The 20,697-nt window shown below is 37.1% G+C and overlaps 1 protein-coding gene across 7 annotated transcripts in view; it reads right to left on the reverse strand.

The window, feature by feature from the left end:
* The window catches only part of LOC5578743 (laminin subunit beta-1), a 59,290-nt gene extending 40,301 nt beyond the window's left edge, over nucleotides 1–18,989 (reverse strand). The window contains exons 1-2 of one of the 7 annotated variants that reach the window (XM_021852692.1): nucleotides 18,887–18,989; nucleotides 17,656–18,017 (exon numbers count right to left, since the gene is read on the reverse strand). The gene's annotated coding sequence lies outside the window, so the exon portion shown is untranslated. Of the gene's footprint in view, nucleotides 1–17,655; nucleotides 18,018–18,189; nucleotides 18,359–18,394; nucleotides 18,509–18,529 lie in introns of those variants that run through there. The other 6 variants (XM_021852693.1, XM_021852690.1, XM_021852691.1 and 3 more) reach the window with 6 other exon arrangements.
* Nucleotides 18,990–20,697: the final 1,708 nt, after the last annotated feature.

A 20,697-nucleotide genomic window follows, 5' to 3' on the forward strand; every position in this document is an offset into this window, starting at 1 on the left:
GGTGGTTCTGACGGTGGCGAAGGTTTTTTTTTTTTGTGACAGACATTCTTTATACCAGCCATAAACTTATATTTACTAAAAAAAACACACTAAATTTTTATTAAAAAAAATTGCCCACAACAGGGTTAATTGTAATTTACCTAAAAATAGCAGCTTTTCGCAAAACTAAGTGAAATTGTGAAATTTTGATGACTTTTTTTCCGCACGATCAGACACATTTTGCTAAATTAGGAGTTAATATGTGGATTTTAAGTAATTTACAATTTTTCCGCGAGTTTATACTTGGGTCGAACTTTTGCTCCGCTGATTCGAAATTTTGCCCCACTATAGGCCAATTGTTTCTAAGCGTTTATGCCAAACTTAATACTCCTCAAAGCATCCTCATATTAGGCCTGTCATAAACCAATCATTAAGGTTTTATATTTATTTAGTTCCATGCAATGAAAGTTCGACCAAAAATTACAATTTTCATGTCTTAAACCAACAAATAGCCATAACTTTTACAAATCTCAAACGGTTTTTCTGATATTTTGAGTGAGAGTTTCTTACTTGATTAGCCATTCGAACCACCATCACATTTATAAGTTTTGTTTTGAGTTGAGCTAGAAAGTTAAAAAAGAAACTCTTGCCCCACTTTACTCTATTAAATATTATCATTCTGAAAAAGTAGCTCAGTGGTCTGGTGATCGAACAAGATAATTTTGAGGGTATTGGCCACCTAGAAATACAATAAGAGTTGGCAAGATTCCTTAAGCTCGGAAGTTTCCCATTTTGTAAAAAAAACTGGTTCACGACTAAGTCACTGGACCTGTCATTTACATGGCCAATATCCTTGACATGATTTCCCACGACCATTTCTGAGTTAAAAAGACAATTTACACCGTCTTCAGCCACAGTCTGTGCACATAACTAACATTAGACAACGGACACACAGAACGACACAGAATTTTACGTATGACGAAAAGTTTTCTCCGACTGGGGCGGGAATCGAAACCATACTCCGTAGCGCAATACGCCTAAACGACTGACGCCGCTAACCGCACGGCAACGAAGCCCACAAATGATACTTAAATAATTTGCAAATGATACTTAAATAATTGAAAATAAAAACAAGGCCTAAGCTGGTTTTAGTGTCTAATTAAGTTCCCCCATAACGTCCGCAGTCGAAACTTTAAAACAAGTTGAATTGGTGTAAGATTTATACTAATAAGTTGGGTAAAAGTTGATTGAAAAGGAAGTTGGGGACATTTTTACCCGACTTGAGCCAGTGACCCTCCGGAATAACTCCGTGCCGGTGAAAGTTTACAAAAATTCCAATGATCCTCGAAAAACTAGACACTCAGGCTATACCAATCGAAGACAATCCGTCAAGGATTGCCAAGATGGTAGCAATTTGATTTTTTTTCCATTTGCTGATTGGACACGGGTTGACACCCTTTTTTACGGTACTTGATTTTTCAAAATAGAAATTATATTTTTACGGCAAAAAGGCTCCGGTCTGGGGATGCGTGGATATTAGCAGACTTTTCATAATGCTTATTTGTAACGTAAAATTTCCTGTACGAAAAGATCATCGGGATTCGAACTCACGACCCTCAGCTTGGTTTTGTAGAATAGCTGCGCGTTAACCGATATTCTACTGCTGGCATTTATAATGGGTTATTTGCAACGCTAGATTTGCTGCTCACCACATGTGAACGCACAGCGCTAGTTTATATGCATGAAAAATTGTTAAAAGGTAATACGGAAAACATTTGTATGGCGAAATGCATCTAAGGAATTTATTCTCGAAATTAAAATCTATTTTCGAAAAAAAACATTGGTATCGGTTGTGCATCGCGTTGGCGGTTAACCAGTCGAGTGTAAGTTTTAACAACTACCGAAAATATTTAAACCCATTACATTTATTTTCCAATTGTATTGTCCATTTACAAATTAAAGTGAAATCTGCGAACAAAATAACGTCCCCAGACAACCAAAATGTACGTATAACGAAATCACCAGGAGGCTTTATATGTGCAAAATTTCACTTATAAGATGTCGCGAAAAGGCCTTCTACGTACAAAAGTGGAGGCGATATGCGTGCATATATTATGTGATGAATAATAACATACAATGCGAGTGTATAAATATTCTACCGAACTAACGTGTGATCTTATGCGACTTAACTTATGATAACAAATGTTGATTTGACAGCTGCTGCGGATTGATTCGACTTACTTTGTACGAGTGTACGAGTCGAAACTAAATGTATAAATGAACTCAGAAAAGAAGTGTTTTATGCGAGAGAACTCATCAATCTGACGAGTTTATCCACAGTATTTTGCGGGTTTGATGTAATTAGTATGAATAAACGAGTTGTAACGTGAACTTTCATGTGATTTCTGGTTGTCTGGGTCGCCTCGGTGAGAATCGAACTCACAAATCGAGAGTTGCCTGTTCGGTGTTGGACAGCTTTCAATGAATTGTAATATTTTTTAGCAAATTAAATTCGAGCGCAAAAACAAAAATATAACATTTGCTTGTACGCAAAACTATTATAATAAAAAAAAATAAGCTTAGCTCAACTTAGCAAAGACTGACTACACATATCAATGGTTGCTATTCCGTGATTAACCGAAGTCAGTGAAGATGCACAAAGAAGTTCGGCTGGGATTTGCCATAATCTTCTTCAGTGTGCATAATCCAGTGCCTCTATTTATACAGGGTCAATAACGGCGCCGACCACGTCCTTGCAATCAGGTGCTTTGCTATTTGGAGACCCTGTTTACCTCTGCTTTGAAGGATGTTGATATGAGAATTTCCAGGGTGAAGACAATACTTTCAACACTTGAAGTGACGAACCATCCAAAGCTTGTTGAACAAACTGCTAAACGCAACATTCCTACAGCTGTCAGGACGAAACCATGTCGAAAGCATCATTTTACTCATATGATATGAAAACATCACGTCAATCACGGAATAGCAACCATTTATTACGTGTAGGCAGTGAAATCTAAGCTAAGCTAAGCTTTAGTTTGTACTCACTAGGGTAAGTGTTCCCTTAGTTGTGGGTCGCAATACTAAGTATTAGGGTTGTTTAAAATATTGTTTTTGTTTTTAGTTGGATGCTAAGCATCTCTGAGCATCATGAAGTTTGCAGACACAGAATTATTAATGATAATAAATCTTTGAGCTGGATTATTAGATACATATGGTCTCAGAAGCAAATTTGAAACTGTTTATGTCTAAGTTGATACCAGCATATGAACACATTTATATTGTTCCTAAAATTGTTTTATGTTTTTCAATTCTCTGATTTATATCATTTTGAACATTGCATTACATTATATCTACACGAATACAAAATGGTGCTCGGGCGGCGAAGACGTGCGCGGAAGGTTCCTGTTTTAAATGCAATGTTCTCGAAATTCCTCAAAATAAGTAGCGGATAGTGCGTGTCAGTGGATATAGGAATGAATTTTCATGGTGTATAGTGAAAAATTGTGAAATTATGGTATTTTCGAGGTGTTTGATCGATTTTGTAATGGCTTGGCCGATGTGAAGTGAAAAAAAATTCTGGCATAGTCATTGTATTGGTGTTGTCGTGTGGGTGGAGTGAAGTGAGGAGTTTCTTTATCTGAAGCTTGAATGATTATGTTTTATTGGGGTTTGGGGCTCAATAGCGGTTTTCACGCCCAACGGTATGGGTACCCTAGTGTAGATGTTGTTGTGAACCTTAGAGGAAAACAATATGCACTCAGTCTCGAAAAACACGCAGAAAACGGGTTTAAATTTTTCAAATTGGGTAATATTTCCATTTGCATTTTGGTGAGTCTGGAAAGCGTGTGCAAGTTTCTTTGAGGAAAACAAAAACAAACTGTGTATGACGAGCGTATGGTAGTCTACGTGTGTTCAAATGTCACTAAGCTCTATGGTGTTGAATGAATTGTTGTCAGTTGGCATGTAAAGTATTACAGAAATATTTCGTAATATGGTCGTTTAATTCTAGAATTTATAGAAAATCATGTGGTTGAAGTGCGCATAGAATTTTCTGGAAGCCATGGGTACCTCAGATCAGTAAGTGTGTGTGCGTGAAATTTAGCGCATCGAGCATTATGTTGTCATGACAACGACGAAATGTGGTGTAAGAAGTGGAACAACCTAAAGCTGTAGGCCGACGACATAGTAACGCGGCGCGTCAAGCGAAGCGTGACGCGTTCATCGTGCGATTTGCACATAAGCGTTGAGTGATGCTACAGTATTGGACAAAACATTTGCAACTTTTTCGATTTTCCATACAAAATGACCAACTTTGATAAGCTATATCTCGGTTATTTATGGACCGATTTGAATGAAATTTTCACAGAATATCAGACATAACTTGAATTTTAACATATATTTTTGAGTGATTTTTTCAATCACAAGTTGAAAAGCAGTATCGGTTTGACTAAAGTGAATTTTTTGACGATTTTTTTATAATTGACATAACTAAACATATTGAAGGAATAGCTTCATGATATCTTCAGCAAAGTTGTAGATTTTGACGAGATGAATAAGTTTGCTGAAGACAGTTTTTGTGTAGGGCTATCAGATTTTGAGATAAAAAGTTTTGAATTTTTCGTCGAAAATTACACTTTACTCAAACCGTTATTACTTATAAACTCGTGATTGGAAAAATTATTCAAAAATATATGTTAAAATTCAAGTTATATCTGATGTTCTGTGAAAGTTTCATTCAAATCGGTCCATAAATAACTGAGATCTAGCTTACCAAAGTTGGTCATTTTGTATGGAAAATCGAAAAAGTTGCAAATGTTTTGTCCAATACTGTATATGTGACATTGTGACGCTTTGTTGAATTGCCTGGGTCGTAGTTACATTACAGAATATCCGGGAGGAAAGAAAAATGCAAAATAAATATTTTGCAGTTTTCGATCTATATTTCCTACCATTAAGGGACTGTCCATTAATTACGTAACACATTTTTTTTAGGATTTTTAAACCCCTTTTTGTATGAATATGAACAAAAATAATTATGTGGCGCATAAGAAATCTCAATCTTATTAAATTTTGCGTGAAGTAAACACAATCATTAAAGAAATGTTTCGCGAGTGCAGTATAGTGTAAATAGGAAACCAGAAAAATCAAACCATCATTGGTTATCGGAGAGTTCATCCAGTTCATCAAGTGTTACAAATCTGCATGGGGTTCCAACTAACTTGGTGAGATTGTTTTAATTTATATTGTGTTTATTTATCTTTTTAGATCATACATAACTGGGTTGGGAGGGGCCACCAGGGCACCCGAATGAAACGATTTGGATAGGGAGCTTGAGACTGTTGCTTACATTTCGTGGATTGAGGGCGGGCTCTTCGACCCCATCTATTGGGAGTATTCTGTCAATCGAGGGCTTGATTGTACAATTGTTCGTGAAAACTTTCTTCTGGAAGAAGATTCTTTTCCCCTGCCGCGGGTTTCGTGCAAGTGTCTCTGCTTGCGGGTCCGCACATCCGTTTTTAGCCCTTCATACACTGCCCATAAATGCATGTCAGTCCCATGTTTGCTGGATTTCCTATTCACATGGGACAATTATGCGTTTATGGGCAGTACAGGAGACTAACTGCTCACGAACAACAGCACAATCTTGATCAAATCGCTTTTCAGATTATTCCAGTGCTATAGGCAGATGCCTTGCTACAATAGATGGTAGAACCAAATCATCATCACCCTGTTACTCAAATGTAGAGAAAACATGAGATGCTTGGCATGCTAGAAGTTGCACTGGAGTCCCAAATGCTTGCAATTTCGTACTTTGTATGCACTTTTTCCATGTCGGACGTTGTGTAACTGGATCTCCCGATGCGTTCAGCAACCCCTGCAAAATAATCACATTTCCCAGATATCCGTTTCTGTTCGGATACACTTAGGCTGGCCCCGGCAACGGAAAGCGGGAGCCAAAGCATATCAAATTCGGTCAAGCATGCGCGCAGCAAATGCTGAGCCATAGGATAAATGACTTCTGAGCTCTCCGGCCATGCGTTCGGCACTAGTGATGTCAGATTTATTTATAGACCCACAGCAGTCAAGTAGTAGTTCTAGATAGGCATACAGCAAAGATGGTATAAATTAAAACAAATGTGCATAGCAATCAAGCTGACTTCTGCAATAATAAAGCTCGTTTCGGAATCAACATTGTTCTACGCGAGGACGAAACACATGGATCTACTGGAAGCTACTGTCTGCACTTGACTTTCATAATTCATGATATCATAAAAAATAATCACAAATGTAGGCCGGCGACAACCGTTGAACACTGCACTTGGAGGATACTGTAAACCTTCTACAATTACAAACTGTCATCAAATTTTACCGAACGATGTCGGCTTTCAGTGTAGTCACCGGGTAGCTGATGAATACAAATTAATCCAAATTGTTGTCAATCAAAATAGCATTATAATAACGTCCGATGCAACACGATGATACACCGGTATGATCTGTAGTTTTCAACGGAATGCTTAGTTATTATCCAAATAAGCCAGCTTGAATCTATTTGAATGAAACCAAGTTGAAATATCGTGCAATTTGATCAACACAAATGGAGTGAAATGAGTTTCATTCATTTCTCGAACCTCCTCAAATTGCTTTCTCAGGTCATTTTCGTTCCAGGAATAGCAGTCGTTCGTTCTTACTGCAAAAGCTGTAACGTTCCCGTTCAATTATTCAATGGGTTCATTGACTAAAACCTAAGTGCTGTGCATGGGATTCAAACGGAAGGGCGAATCAAAAGCGTGTGAAAAAGGATGTCTTTGACAGAAAATGTTTTAGTGTAATTCATGATCCAACATGACAGAGACCAGACAACATGAAACAGTAGTCAGAGCATAGTAATTGTGCAACTTACTAATACAGTAATTTCTCGATTATATCACGGCTCCAAAAATTTTCGGCGTGATATACCGAAGCGTGATATAATGAAAATGGTTTTTCTGCCATAAAATTTCCATCAAAATTTGAGCTTTGCTTTGCAGAGCAAGACCGACTGAAATGAAAAGCACGTGAGAGATGGGTCAAATAGATACATGTTGGTTGTTTAGGGGTATTTTTCAATGTAATAAGTATGAAATTCAAACAATTATTGTAGCGTGATAAAATCGAACAGAAAATCGTGCTAAAATCGAGAGTGATGTAATGAAGCGATATTAAAACGAACAGTGATAAAATCGAGAAAGAACTGTAATAGGCCTTTGTTAGCTTTCTGGTCAAGGGCTATGAATCAAAGCCTTGCTGAAGGTGCTTGGGTTAGGTTCCTGGACGGTCTAGTTTTTTTCATGATGAAAATATTCTTGACATCCCAGAAAATTAACTACTCATAGAATACAACGCTAAGAATCAGTCAGGCCTTGTCCAAGTGGGATCATTATGTCAAAAACGGTGTAAAATTTTTCTACTTGTTTAACGAATTTCTTCGACTGTTTATGAAAACAATTGAAGAGCAATTTAAGGGAACTGTTATCAATAGTAGAGTATGGTGGAGTATATAATCTCAAAAAAATAGTTGAGTTCGATATGCATTATGGTTGTTTGGTAGCAGTTCCGATTTTAATGACTTGGTCGCTATTTTTAAGTGCAAGTTTCTAAAAAGTCTTTATTTTTATGGAAGGTCTCATGCGTCTTTATTTCGATCCAAATGATCTCTAAAGTCACCTTTCCCCTTATACTACTTGCAGTAAGTCCTGATGAAAAAATGTATAACCTTAAGAGAAACCATCAGAGACTATTACGCGACTAGTCCACAGGTTATTCAAGAATTTATTTTCATACTTCTCAAGGGAAGAATACAGAAATTCTTCTGAGAACTCTTCCAGGGATCCTTCCAGAAATTCCGCTGGAGATTTCTCTACACATTCTCTCAGTGATTGTTCATAGAATGCTTAGAAGAATTTTCTACTTATTCTTTCATAGATTTCTTCAATTGTTACTCGAAGAAATATTCCAAAGATTCTTCGAAAATCCACAAATGTATACTATTGAGTTTTTAAGAAACTTGGATTTTTTAACAAAAAAAAAAAACCTACAAGATTTACGCCAATTTATCCGCAATTTTTCCAGGAATTTTCTTATGTATTCCTTTTAGAATTATTTTACGGTTATTCCCAGGATTTGCCAAAAAATCATCCGAGGATTTTTAGATGAAATCTTTTAAGAACTCTTTCAGAATTTCCTTAAAAACATCGACTAGGGATTCGTCATGAAGTTACTCCTGAAACTTCTCCAAGAATTTCTCTAGCATTTCATCCAAAGATTACTCTTATATCTTTCAAACTTTTCTTGAGTAAAATTTGAAGTAGATTTTCACAATTTCGTTTAAGTTTTCACACTAGTTTATGTTACAGCAATTATTTCAGGAATCCCGTCCTATGTTTTTCAAAGGATTCCTTCAGATAAAAACATTAAGGATATTATCCACATATTTGATAGATTTTTTCTATTACCTTTGCAATTTATCTTGGAAATCCTCCAAGATTTCACAAAGAGTCATGATGGAATTCTATCAGAGATTCTTGTAAGAGTTAATTAAAAGAGCTTCTTCTGTTCGAATAAACCAATGCGACCATTATTCTGGTTTATTGTGCACTTCCCGTATCCTTAATGTAGAGCAGTGTTTCCCAAACTTTTTCAACTTTCGCCCCCGTGAGGCCAATTTTTTTTGAATCGCCCTCCTGATAGGTGATACACATATATTCGCCACAAAACGTCGTCGACTCGAAATCGCGAAATCTTAATCCATTGTCTTTATGTTCTTTTTCCATGCTTGCAGGTTTTCTCACATCATGTGAGTTTTAAGAAAGGATGGTATTTAAGATTTTATCAGAATCGGAATGATTAGCCACATATAGAATATTTTGAAAATACAAAATATGTAATCCATGAATCTTCGGAAATTGTTTCAAATGATAAATATTTTATATTAGGAACTTTTTTGCATTTTTGCGCCCACTTTGGGAATCATTGCACAGTGGGATGGATTGGGGTTTTAGGAGGAAAGATGGAACTCACGCCTTCAATTGCGATTTAACGTAAAAATGATGTTCTTCAAAGTTGTTCCGTTCCTATTATAAAAACAATTTTTTTGGTCGAAACGAAAATTATGGTGGCCCTTTGTAAAAAAAGATAACCATCAATTTTTTTTTATTTTAAGGAATATTGATGTAGTTTGTTCTACAAATTGGAAGATCAGAAAATTTTAAGCTGATTTGTTGAAAAAAGTTTTTTCATAACTCAAAAATTGACCATTTTAGAGCATTTTTCGCTATTAATGTAGGGTGGCCCATCAAAAATAAGTTTTTGTGTTTTATTTTATTTTATTTTAGATTTCTCAGCAAAGTTATCCACCTTTATCTTAAGAGCGGATTAAAACGCATAATTTTGCCGATGAATAGTTATAAACATTTTTCATTAAAAACAAACGTTTTTCCATATGTATATGTAGATGCTGCATTGTTTTTGCGTGACAATAATTATCTATCATCTTTAAATCTGAATAAAAAAAACTATTTTATTTCATATTCTTAAATGCGTACTTCTGAATAGAATCAAAGGAGTTAGCAATAAAACAAGGAGAAAAGTCTTTCGAAAATATCTTCTATATTTACCTCACGGTTGAATTTCCTGGCATTGCTCATCCTAAACTTGCGAACACTCCTGTTTTGGGATTTGCCAGGCTCTTTGGGAAACATTCTGATTGGAAGTAATGATTTGTCCACCGTAGGAGATACAGTAATGTGCCGATTTTGTCAGCCCCATGTAGCATTTACGGTTTAAAAAATCGGGAAAAAGCTAAAATCGGGAAAACAAATTTCGACTACTTTTTATTTTTATTCTCGCCTATAGACTTTGTTGATTGCTTTTGTTGATGTTTACAGCGTTTGTTTTATATTTTTGTATGAACCGTAATAATATACAAGATCCCTAACGTAACTGCGTTTTGTGCCAACTGCGATACAAAGTGAATCCATACTTTAGATGATCGTATAGACGTGGCCAATGTCATACCTGACTTTTTACATTTTGGTTGTACCTAATATTTTCACATTAAAATAATGTATTTTTTGAAGGCTGACAAAATCGGGTCAAAAGGGTGCTGAAATCGGGGGTAGACAAAATCGGGTCATTACTGCATATCGTATCAGAAACGGTATATTATTAGAGTACGATTCCTGATTATGATGCTGACTTTCCAGCCTAGATTAAGGAGAATAACTATATGCATTATTTGATCAGGTATAGATGTTTTGATTAATTAAGGCTATGATTTAGAGATAGCCATGCCAGAAAATAGAACCTTGAAGTAAATTTGGGAGATGCTTTTAAAAATCTGTTATTAACGGTTATCAACATATGAACCAGTCATATTATTAGCAAAAAGATCAGCCGAAGAATAATACGATTTTCATTCACATTTTAAGCTGACAAACACTATCGTCATGCCAACACAATTCTTTTTGTTTTCCCTACTATACAAACATATAAAAAATGTAATTTATTTTTACTAAAAAGTCTTTAAATTTTCATCAGATAAAACATGTATCTATATTATTTGTTCGGCATTGCGTCCCCAGTTCCAGTCACTTCTGAGCTCAGTAGCGTTCAAAAAACCCCACTGCTGAATTGTCAAAATCTTATCAGTTAAATGATTGTAGTGATCTTTCTTCTAAAGTTATTACTACCAACTTCGACAGAGACGCACTAATCGCTATCAAGAACAGCGCCATCACTGCATTTTAGCTTTATGTTAGATCACGAATAAACTGGCAATAAACTAACCTAAAGATCTAGTGTTTTGTTAAGTAAAAATAATATTAAACACCAGTGGTTCCGTCAAACTTCTTTTTGCCCTCAAGTAGGCTGCTGAAAAATGGCATGCTATCTCCCATAAAAAAATATTAGTTTTCAGTTGTTTTTCCAGTTATTCCAGAGAATTTTCCAAATCGATTCCTTCACTCAAACACACCGGAACACTTGACCTGGGAGGGAGAAACCGATACGGATTTTGTGCACGTCAAGTTGAGCCCAGATTCTGCTGTCACGAACTGTCACTGTGAGCCGGGATTCAAACAATGGACAAATATGATAAAAGCGCGTAATTTATCAAAACATATTTTTGCATTTTATCAAAGGTGACACAAATCGAATTAGAATCAATTCATGCTTATTCAGTGAAATAATCATGTATGTCTGTTAGCCCGTTCTTAAGCCATTTCGTGACAGACAAACACCATTTCATTTTTATTTACATAGAAGTTCATCAAAAACACAAAAGTGTACAAACTCTAGAACAAGCATCACCAAATTAGATCTTTTTGATAAGAAAATCTTTTGTAAAGTTTTAAGAATAAGCGTATGGCTGATGGTACAAGACTCCTAATTAACCTTTTAGTCTTCATGTGCGTGACGTGGGATCAACAGTTTCTAAAATTGTCAGCCACCCTCTTCCTCGATGCAAACTTATTATATGGAGACTCCCAATTTTTTTTATAGATTGCTTAGTTTTGCTGGAGCTCTCCGCTACCCCTTGAAACAGGATCAACAAGGATCTAATCAATGGCTGTTTGCTATAATTTGTGCAATGCTATCAAGTTTGAGTGATAGAAGATAATGTCCAAAATATGAGATAAATATCAAAAATAAAATAAACTCGAACATGTCTCTTGCCGTTGCCCAAACATTATTAGGTTCATTCTCAAGTACATCCCTTATGAAAAAAAGTAATGGAGCATAAATCGTTAATTAATCACGTAAGAAATTCTGGTGGAAGGGGGGTTTTGAAATATCTTAAGGGCCATACATTTTTTTTTATTTCCATACAGCTCAAACAGTACCTATGTCTATCAAATTCACATAGAAAATTCTTTGATACCATATAAGAAAAAGGAGAGGTCTTTGCAACTCTCTTAAGTACGTATTCAACTAATCACAAATTCCAGTTGTTGCTAGGACGTGACCAAAGCAACTCTCGATTTTTGAAGGATGGGTCAATATTGTTCAACAGACCATGCAAAGTTTGAAAACTCCAATTGATTAGTGGATAAGAAGGAGTTAAATCTTGTTAAATCGTATATGAATTGACACCTACCATGTATCGCAGGTGCTCAAAATTTTACATAAGGGGGCACGGGAGACCGTGTTATTTTCCTATCTTTCGTCTCACTCGAACAATAATCATCAAATCTTTGTGGAAGCAAATCTCGAGTTTTAGTGAACCGATGAAGCTGAAAATTTATCGGGTTGTGCACTACATATATAGAATCATAGTGATACATTTTCGCATCGATATATGGAGTGGTTCTTGGGATTTGCTTCTTGAAATAGATAGGGTGATTATGATGACGTCCCGTGCGGCCATAATGTCGAAAATTCTACTCTGAGGCTATTGAAAAGCATTTAAATTGCTTCAAAATAAGTATTTAGTTTATATTCTTAACATTTCGAAAATTAAAAACCAATCAATTTTTTTTGCGTTGATAAAAACCGAATAATTTGTTGACGAAATCGGAACATTATAAGGAAGGAAGGACGCGTTCTATGAAGGCCTCGATGAGGCTTAAGCCCCAAACACAATGTGAACGGCAGCACGGTACAACGGCAAAACGACAAGCCCATCTTGATCTACACTCTCCTTGTCAAGTTCATGTTAAATCTGACTTGGTCGACATCGATCAAAACATTGACATGTCATGCAAATCGGTTTTGCCGTTCTTGCCGTAATGCCGTTGCATTGTGTTTGACCCTTTATGGAGAGTACCCAAAACACGACGTGAAAATTGTCATCGGAGATGCAAACGCTTAGTCCAATCATCGATAAGGAGAGCTTTCACTCCGTTACCAATGACAGCGGCCTACGACTAGCGACTTTCGCTGCTGCTCGGAGGATGGCCATCGGCGGTACCTACTTTGCACGCAAGAACATCCGGAAGCACACCTGGAGGCACAAAAATGATCATATTTGCAACCAGATAGACCATATTCTGGTGGATAATCGAACTTTCTCGGATATCATCGATGTTAGGAGTTTCAGGGGCCCTGACTCGGATCACAACCTCGTTGTCAGTTAAATTTGAGCGCGGTGATCAACTACCTATAGCGAATTCGAAACCACAGCGAATAACGTGATTCAACATCCAGCGTTACAGCTGAATAATATCACCAAAAGCTGAACAAGCGGATAAGTGAGATCAATGTGAGAGAAAACCTAAAAATCTATGGAATTCAATCCATGGAGTAGTGAGTGAAACAGCACGAAAAATGATAAGTATTACCGTACACCCCCGCTAATTTGAACGGTACCTCATGCAAACCATCGGGGTTCATTTTTAATTTGAACTTCTAGTCAGCCTACGATCAACTGAATATCGTACTTCTGGTTACCCTTTTGGCTGTTTTGTTTTGATTCTGCGTTCCGTTTAACAGCGTTCTATTTCACTTTACTCCGTTCCATGAGTTGATTGACATTTGAACCATTTTTAATCTGAACGATGTGCAAATTAGCGGGGTACAAATTAAAAAGTGTTCAGATTAATGTGGTCCAACCAACGGGGGTACCCGGTACTCGTATACGCCCCAGAAGCGGATGGTTTGACAAGAACTGCCAGAGGGTGACGGGTGACATCGGATGTCAGTGTCTAGTCCCAGGCTGAACAGAGAGAGGTAAAAGAAAGCAAGATCAATCGAAAAGTAAATTCATCGCAAGGAAGAAAAAAGAGTATGATGAAAATGTGTTAGCCGAGGCGCAAAACTGTATGGAATAGAACGACACGCGATGATTCTATGAAACTGTCAAAGGTGTACGGAGAAGACTGCGCCATCTTCCGTCATGTGCAAGGTAACTTGCTGATATATAAAATAATGTTTTTCGAAACTAGTTCTCAAAATTAATTACCTGCTTTGCTCTTGACCACAGTTGATCAGCAGAAGTTTTCTCGTTTCATTTTGTATAGGGAAAGGCATCTAACTTCAAATTTCTCGTCAATGAAAGCATTAATCGAAAAAATATTTGGTAGGCGTGATAGGCATTATCATTACGTACAACCGGTACCAAATAGTTTTTCGAAAAATTTTCCCTATTTTGAGCAATGATTCGTTAGATGCATTTCGCCACACAAATATTTTTCGCGTTACCTTTTAGCGATTTTTCGTTCATAGACACTAGCGCAAGTGCGTTACTATGTGGCGAGTAGCGAATCAGGGCATGCACGTAACCCATTAGCGCGGAATAGCGCACCTCAATTTGGCGTACAAAATAATGTAGCGTAATCTGTTCAAAATATTGAGACCGCTTGAATAGTTTTTCGTCGGCCAGTACCAAGCTGGTTCGATCGACGTCGGCTCAAATGTTACCCTGCGATAGATCCTTGATGAATCTCGGGTGTACAACTTGCAGACTCGTGTTCTGTTCATTGATTTTGAACTTGCGTACGATTCGTTGAAACGAGTTTTGGTAAATATCTATCATTGTTTATGGTTTTCCGGTAAAGCTGTTTAGATGTGCAACGTTGGAAGGATCGGAGTCAAGTACACGGGTTGGGGATGAGATTTCAACATCATCATACGTTCGTATATGCTCCTTGGTTTTGCGGATGTTATCGACATAATCGGGATTGATCGCCTAGCCGTGGAAGAGGCATACGTGCCTTTTGAAAGGGAGACAACTCAAATTGGGTTCATTATTGATATGACAAAGCAAAGTACATGATCCGCTAGTAGACATTAGTAATGTTGCTAGTGAGGTGATGTTAGGTAGTGATACTATAGAAGTAGTTGAAGAATTTATGTACCTTTGAACTCTAGTGACTTGCGATAATGATGTTTTTTTTACTTCCCAGACAACCAGAAATCGCATGAAAGTTCACGTTACAACTCGTTTATTCATTCTAATTACATCAAACCCGCAAAACACCGTGGATAAACTCGTCAGTTTGATGAGTTTCCTCGCATAAAACACTTCTTTTCTGAGTTTATTTATACATTTTGTTTCGTCTCGTACACTCGTATAAAGTAAGTCGCATCAATCCGTAGAAGCTGTCAAATCAACATTTGTTATCATAAGTTAAGTCGCATAAGATCACAGGTTGGTTCGGTAGAATATTTATACACTCGCATTGTATGTTATTATTCATCACATAATATATGCACGCATATCGTCTCCACTTTTGTACGTAGAAAGCCTTTTCACGACATCTTATTAGTGAAATTTTGCGCATATAAAGCCTCCAGGTGATTTCGTTATACGTACATTTTGGTTGTCTGGGTTATCTCGTTTATTTGGCAGGCTCATGCGCCGTAGGGCATAACAGAGCCGAAATCTTTTTTTTTTACATTATTTACATTTTATAATTTAAACTTATTTTAATAGTGTAAGAGCGATTTGACAAAGCACTCAATGTTTGGCGTATTCTGTTCAGGAAATACGCTGAGTGCTTCACCGGCTTCATTGACCGAACAACCTCCAGAGAGCTTAGACTGTCGGAAAAAATGAAGAACTGTGGGAGAGAACTGATGTACTCTAAGGCGTAATGTATAGCTGCTAGCTTAGCAACATATACAGAACATGGCTTTTGAAGCATGAAGAAGGCGCTATGAAAAACGTTGTAACCACCGAAACCAGAAATATCATCCATTTTTGACCCATCAGTGAAGAACTGTCGGTGCTCACTGACATGCCCGAATTTACTTGCAAACATAGGAGGGATAAACTTTGAACGAAAGTGATCTGGTATACCATGGATATCTTGCTTCATGGACAAATCAAATACTACAGCTTACAGACGAAGTCCAATCTCGCGTTGTACAAGACGCTTATTCTTCCGGTTGCTCTGGACGACCACGTATCTTGGACGTTGAATGAGGTCGACCGGAGCGTTGTGGCAGAATGCGCACCAGATGACTTTTTGCAGTTGAGGAAGTTTTAAGGTCGCTTAACGTTCAGCGCGATTGGAAGCGATTGGCACAGGACTGAATCCAACAGTTAAGGTTTCTTCATTCGGCGTAGATTCTACCCATCAGCAAAGAATTGTTGCCCATCAAGAATCAAGATAGTATTACCATAGTACAACAATCAAGTTAAGACCAGGATTCAGATGAGTAAATCTTACCCCGTAACGCATTACGAAAAGCTGACCTATTCGCGTTACGGTTGCATTATCATCAAATGTTACTTTACTACTTACACAAGTTTATTCAGAAATTACTTTAGGCTTTTCTTTTTTTTAATTACTTACTTAATTAGAAATAACTTCAGGATTTTTTTTTAGTTTCTTCAATAATATCTAAACAAAAATCCGTTCATATTTACTTGGACACAACCCTTTGAGAACGCCCAAAAAATTGCTAATACTTCTTAGAAAAAATCTGAACTTCTCTCTGAAGGAATCTCTGAAATAATAGCTTAAGAAATCCTGATTGAAATGTTATAGAAATTCTGAACAACAATTTTGTAGAACATCCTTAGAAATCCCTCAAGGAAAAATTACCGGTTGAATTCAAAAAGATGTTCCAAACGGGAGTATTGATGCAAGTTTTCCTGAAATCGATTAAAGAATTACTGGATAAATTTCTGAAGAACTGAGGGCTTTTATGAAAAAAATCTTTAAAAATCCTTCAATCTGGTGTGGTACTTTCTGTTGTTATCCTTGGGAAAATTCAAGGTTGAACTCATGAAAGTATCTAAATGATCATTTTTGCATTTATGTATCATAGATATCAGACACTTTCAGAAAGGCTTTGCCGTAGATATCAACACTAGACTAAGGATGACCTCATTTATTTTTCTAATGTTGAATTGAAATTAAATGTTAAAAGATTTTTGTTATCTTTTTGCTAGTCTTCAAGATTGTGAGACAATCTCATTTTTAGTAGTTTTAAAGTTTATCCAATTTATAATTATCGCACAGTCGTCCATGTATCAGAACTATACGCTTGTAAAAATTAAGCAGTTGTCTCATTGGATTATATTTTTGAAAAAAAAACATCAAATTTACATCTTAATTAAGGGGGTTTGAGGCAAAGGGGTGTAAGTGACAAAAACCTCGTTTTAAAAAAATCGAAATTTGAAGTTTTTTCAGCATTTTTTCATTCCATACAAATTGTATGGGAGCTTCAAAAATAAAGCAAATCTTCTACGAATTATGTTATTTTTTCAGTTTGACGGAATAATAACTTTAGAATACTGTTGAAACAGTATAACAGCTTTTTTGGAATAATTTACTCAAAACCAACCAAAATGTCACTTAGGCGGCATCCATTTATTACGTAACGCTAAAATTGGAAATTTCCGACCCCCTCCCCCCCCCCCTCCGTAACGCTTTTTGTATGGAAATTTTTAAAATTTTGTATGAGTCGTAACGCTCGAGCCTACCCCCTCCCCCCCCTTCGAGCGTTACGTAATTTGTGGATGCCGCCTTACATCCCTTTGCGTTTGGGGCCCTCAATTATAACAGGACAATTTCTTAATTAGCGTTTCCATCGTTTGCCAGAAATGATTGCCTAAACTTGATATTTTCGAGTTACATTCACAAAGCTAAAACGCAAAGAGTATTTTTCTTTTGTGTATGTTTAATTCTACGTAGTTTCAGGTTCATAACCTTTGTAAATTAATGAAATATAATTGTTGAAACTTACACTCAGGCACCAAGATATAACAATCTTCATAAAAGCCGCAGCATAAAGACCTTTTACTCCGCGGGCTTGATTGGTTGCTGTATTCCTTCGGATAACCAACTTAATCCTTTTTTAATACAGCTTGGCAACACAAATTCACTTTTGATTGGCACACTGATATCTTCCTTTTTTTTTTAAATTCCTTTTATCCTCCGCAAAATCACTGCACTTTAATTCTTTCAGTAAAAAAATATCTTCTCTTCTTCGGAACCTTCGCGCAGCACTTCCAATCTCCTTGGCCCCTTTTACGAATGCTACTTGCTGCTACTGTTGATTATTTCCACGCTATTCACTATACCATGCGACGATGATGTTGATGATTTCTGTGGAAAAATAACAAACACCCCGAAAACCGTAAGAAATCTCGTTGGCCAGACTGGAGCATGAGGCCAACAGAAATTCCGAACCACAAAGTAACACACAGAAGAGGCAAAGAGATCAGCCGTTGCAACACGAAAAAGAGCAACATAAAATAAACATAAAAACAAATCGTACACATCTCTCTGTATGCTGTTGCACTATGCTATCCTGACTCACTGCGGGCTCTTGCTGTCTCGCTATATGCACCGAATGTCTCCACATTCGAAAACAAAAAAAGCACTTCTGAAAAACCGCACATAACTCGCTCTCTCCCGTGTTGCTCGCTCTCAATGGCTGATGCAGATCTTGGAACAAATCCCGAAGCAGTCGAAAAATGCACCATAAGAAGCAACTTGAAGTTCTGCTTTCCTCCCGCAGCAACTCCACGTTACGGCGACATGAAATATGCTGAGATTTTCCTTTCTGGTCACGTCGTTCAACGGCGATAGCACTCCGCTAGTGCCAAGAACCTTACTTCTCCAGGGAATCAACTGGGACTTGATCGCGATCACACATTTCTTCCGGCACCAACTGTTTCACAGATCCTCGGTAAACTGATAAGAGCAAATCGCAGACTCAATGCTTCAAATGGTGCAAAATTAGCTCCCGAAAACTTCACTGAACCCCGTTTGGCGCGCTCCACATGTGAAAAAGTTCAAGAATTCGGCTCGACGATTTATGTGATAATTTTTCTTATGATTCCTTCGGCTACTAGCAGCACTCCTCTAGAGCTCTTCTTCTTCTTCGTCGTATTACCCCATCAATCCATCCCGTCCCGTCTCACACTCCCAGTGGAGATGGAGATGGTCCTCTCCTTGTCACACTCACGGACCCTAATGGCACCAACTGGCCACTCTCAGCACCAAAAACGACCGGCCAAAACGTACGTCCACCCGATACGACCGAATCCACTCGACTGCGAGAGGACTGAGCCGTCGTCTGGCGACCGCGAGCACGTATCCACCCAACCATTCCGGCGACTACAGTTTGAGCCTGAGTTATCTGCACTCGATCTATGCCGGATTTTTACTGCGCGGGTCGAGGATCTCGCGCAATTCGAAGCACGAGGTTTTCTTCTTAAAAATCGTATCTAAACCTATCGGTTATTAGGAAGCACGAATTTGTAGTTCTACATACATTTCCCAACATATCATTTTAGAATAATTCAAAGTTATTTGCCATAATCGGTTACCTGCACTTTAGGTTAACTCCAAGTCTGACCAAGACTTCCTGTAACCCGAGCAGGAAAAAACATGGCAAATATATTTCAAATATGATCTTCATAAGAGAGGATTGATAGGCAAAAAAACCAAAAAAATAGCATACATTTCTATGAATAATACCTTTCTAATAACGGACCAAAGTATTTTAATACTGAGTGCATAACAATACATTAATACGTCTTCAAGAGCTCTATAAGTTATTCTACTTATATCTACTATGCTAAGAAGGCTCTGTATAAATTACTGAAAAAAGCCGTCAAAACCCCTTGATATCTAAAAATGAACTAGCCAACGGCTGAAAGTCTCTTTAATAAAGATAATAATAATAATAATAATAAGTCACTGAGCAAATGAAATGGCAAACCATATTATTGAAATGGTTTTTAACCCTTAAAATACGACTTTGTTGCATTATTTTGCTCATATACATGATACTCTGACCGGGAATCGAACCAAGCTTTGTAACCACTCGGCTAAGCAAGGCTTAGTTATTTTTATTTATTAAGAATGAAACGTGTTTGAACTAGAAAGTCAACCTTAGAACTTTAGATTACCAAGCTGGTAAAGAAAAGTTCAGATCTCAGTTCTATTCTAGTTGAGTATCGTTCATAAGCATAAGAAATCTAGTTGAGAACATTCAATTTTCCACAAGCATGTTTAATGTTGATTTGACAGCTGCTTACTTACTTCGACTTACTTTGTACGAGTGTACGGGACGAAACAAAATGTACAAATGAACTCAGAAAAGAAGTGTTTTATGCGAAGAAACTCATCAATCTGACGAGTTTATCCACGGTGTTTTGCGGGTGTGATGTAATTAGTATGAATAAACGAGTTGTAACGTGAACTTTCATGCGATTTCTGGTTATTCTGGGTCATTTTAAGGGAAAGGTTATCTGTTGAATTCGTATTCATGCTGCAAAATTTGTATTAAAAGATTCACCGTGAATTCTTTAGAAGCTTTCAATTCGAGCAAAAAATAATGTGTACTTATCAATGTCATTCCAATGATTTTCAAGCGAAGATGAGTTCATCCTTAATGAAAAAAAATATGAAAAGAGGTAAATTTAAAACGTCGAAGTCTATCATTATATACCTAAATGATGGATTAAACATCATACTACATATTATGTTATGCTCTATGCATTCTATGAGACGCCTCTATAGTTTGAGACCTTTACTCCGATGTATATTGAAGATTTCTCAACCAGTCATGGTCATTCTCATTAATCATCATATTCAAAGAAACACATTCCATCCGCAAAACTCAAGATCCAACTGTAACCGGAACGGATGTTAGTGTAGGTGAGTCAGATCACTGTCCGACTGCGATTGTTAGCTAGCATGCATATGTATGCCGCAGCAGCATGCTCTCTCGCTATCACTAAGAGCGCAACATCACACCATACCAACAAGATCA

The sequence above is a fragment of the Aedes aegypti genome, chromosome 3, assembly GCF_002204515.2.
Source record: "Aedes aegypti strain LVP_AGWG chromosome 3, AaegL5.0 Primary Assembly, whole genome shotgun sequence".
Lineage (NCBI taxonomy): Eukaryota > Metazoa > Arthropoda > Insecta > Diptera > Culicidae > Aedes > Aedes aegypti.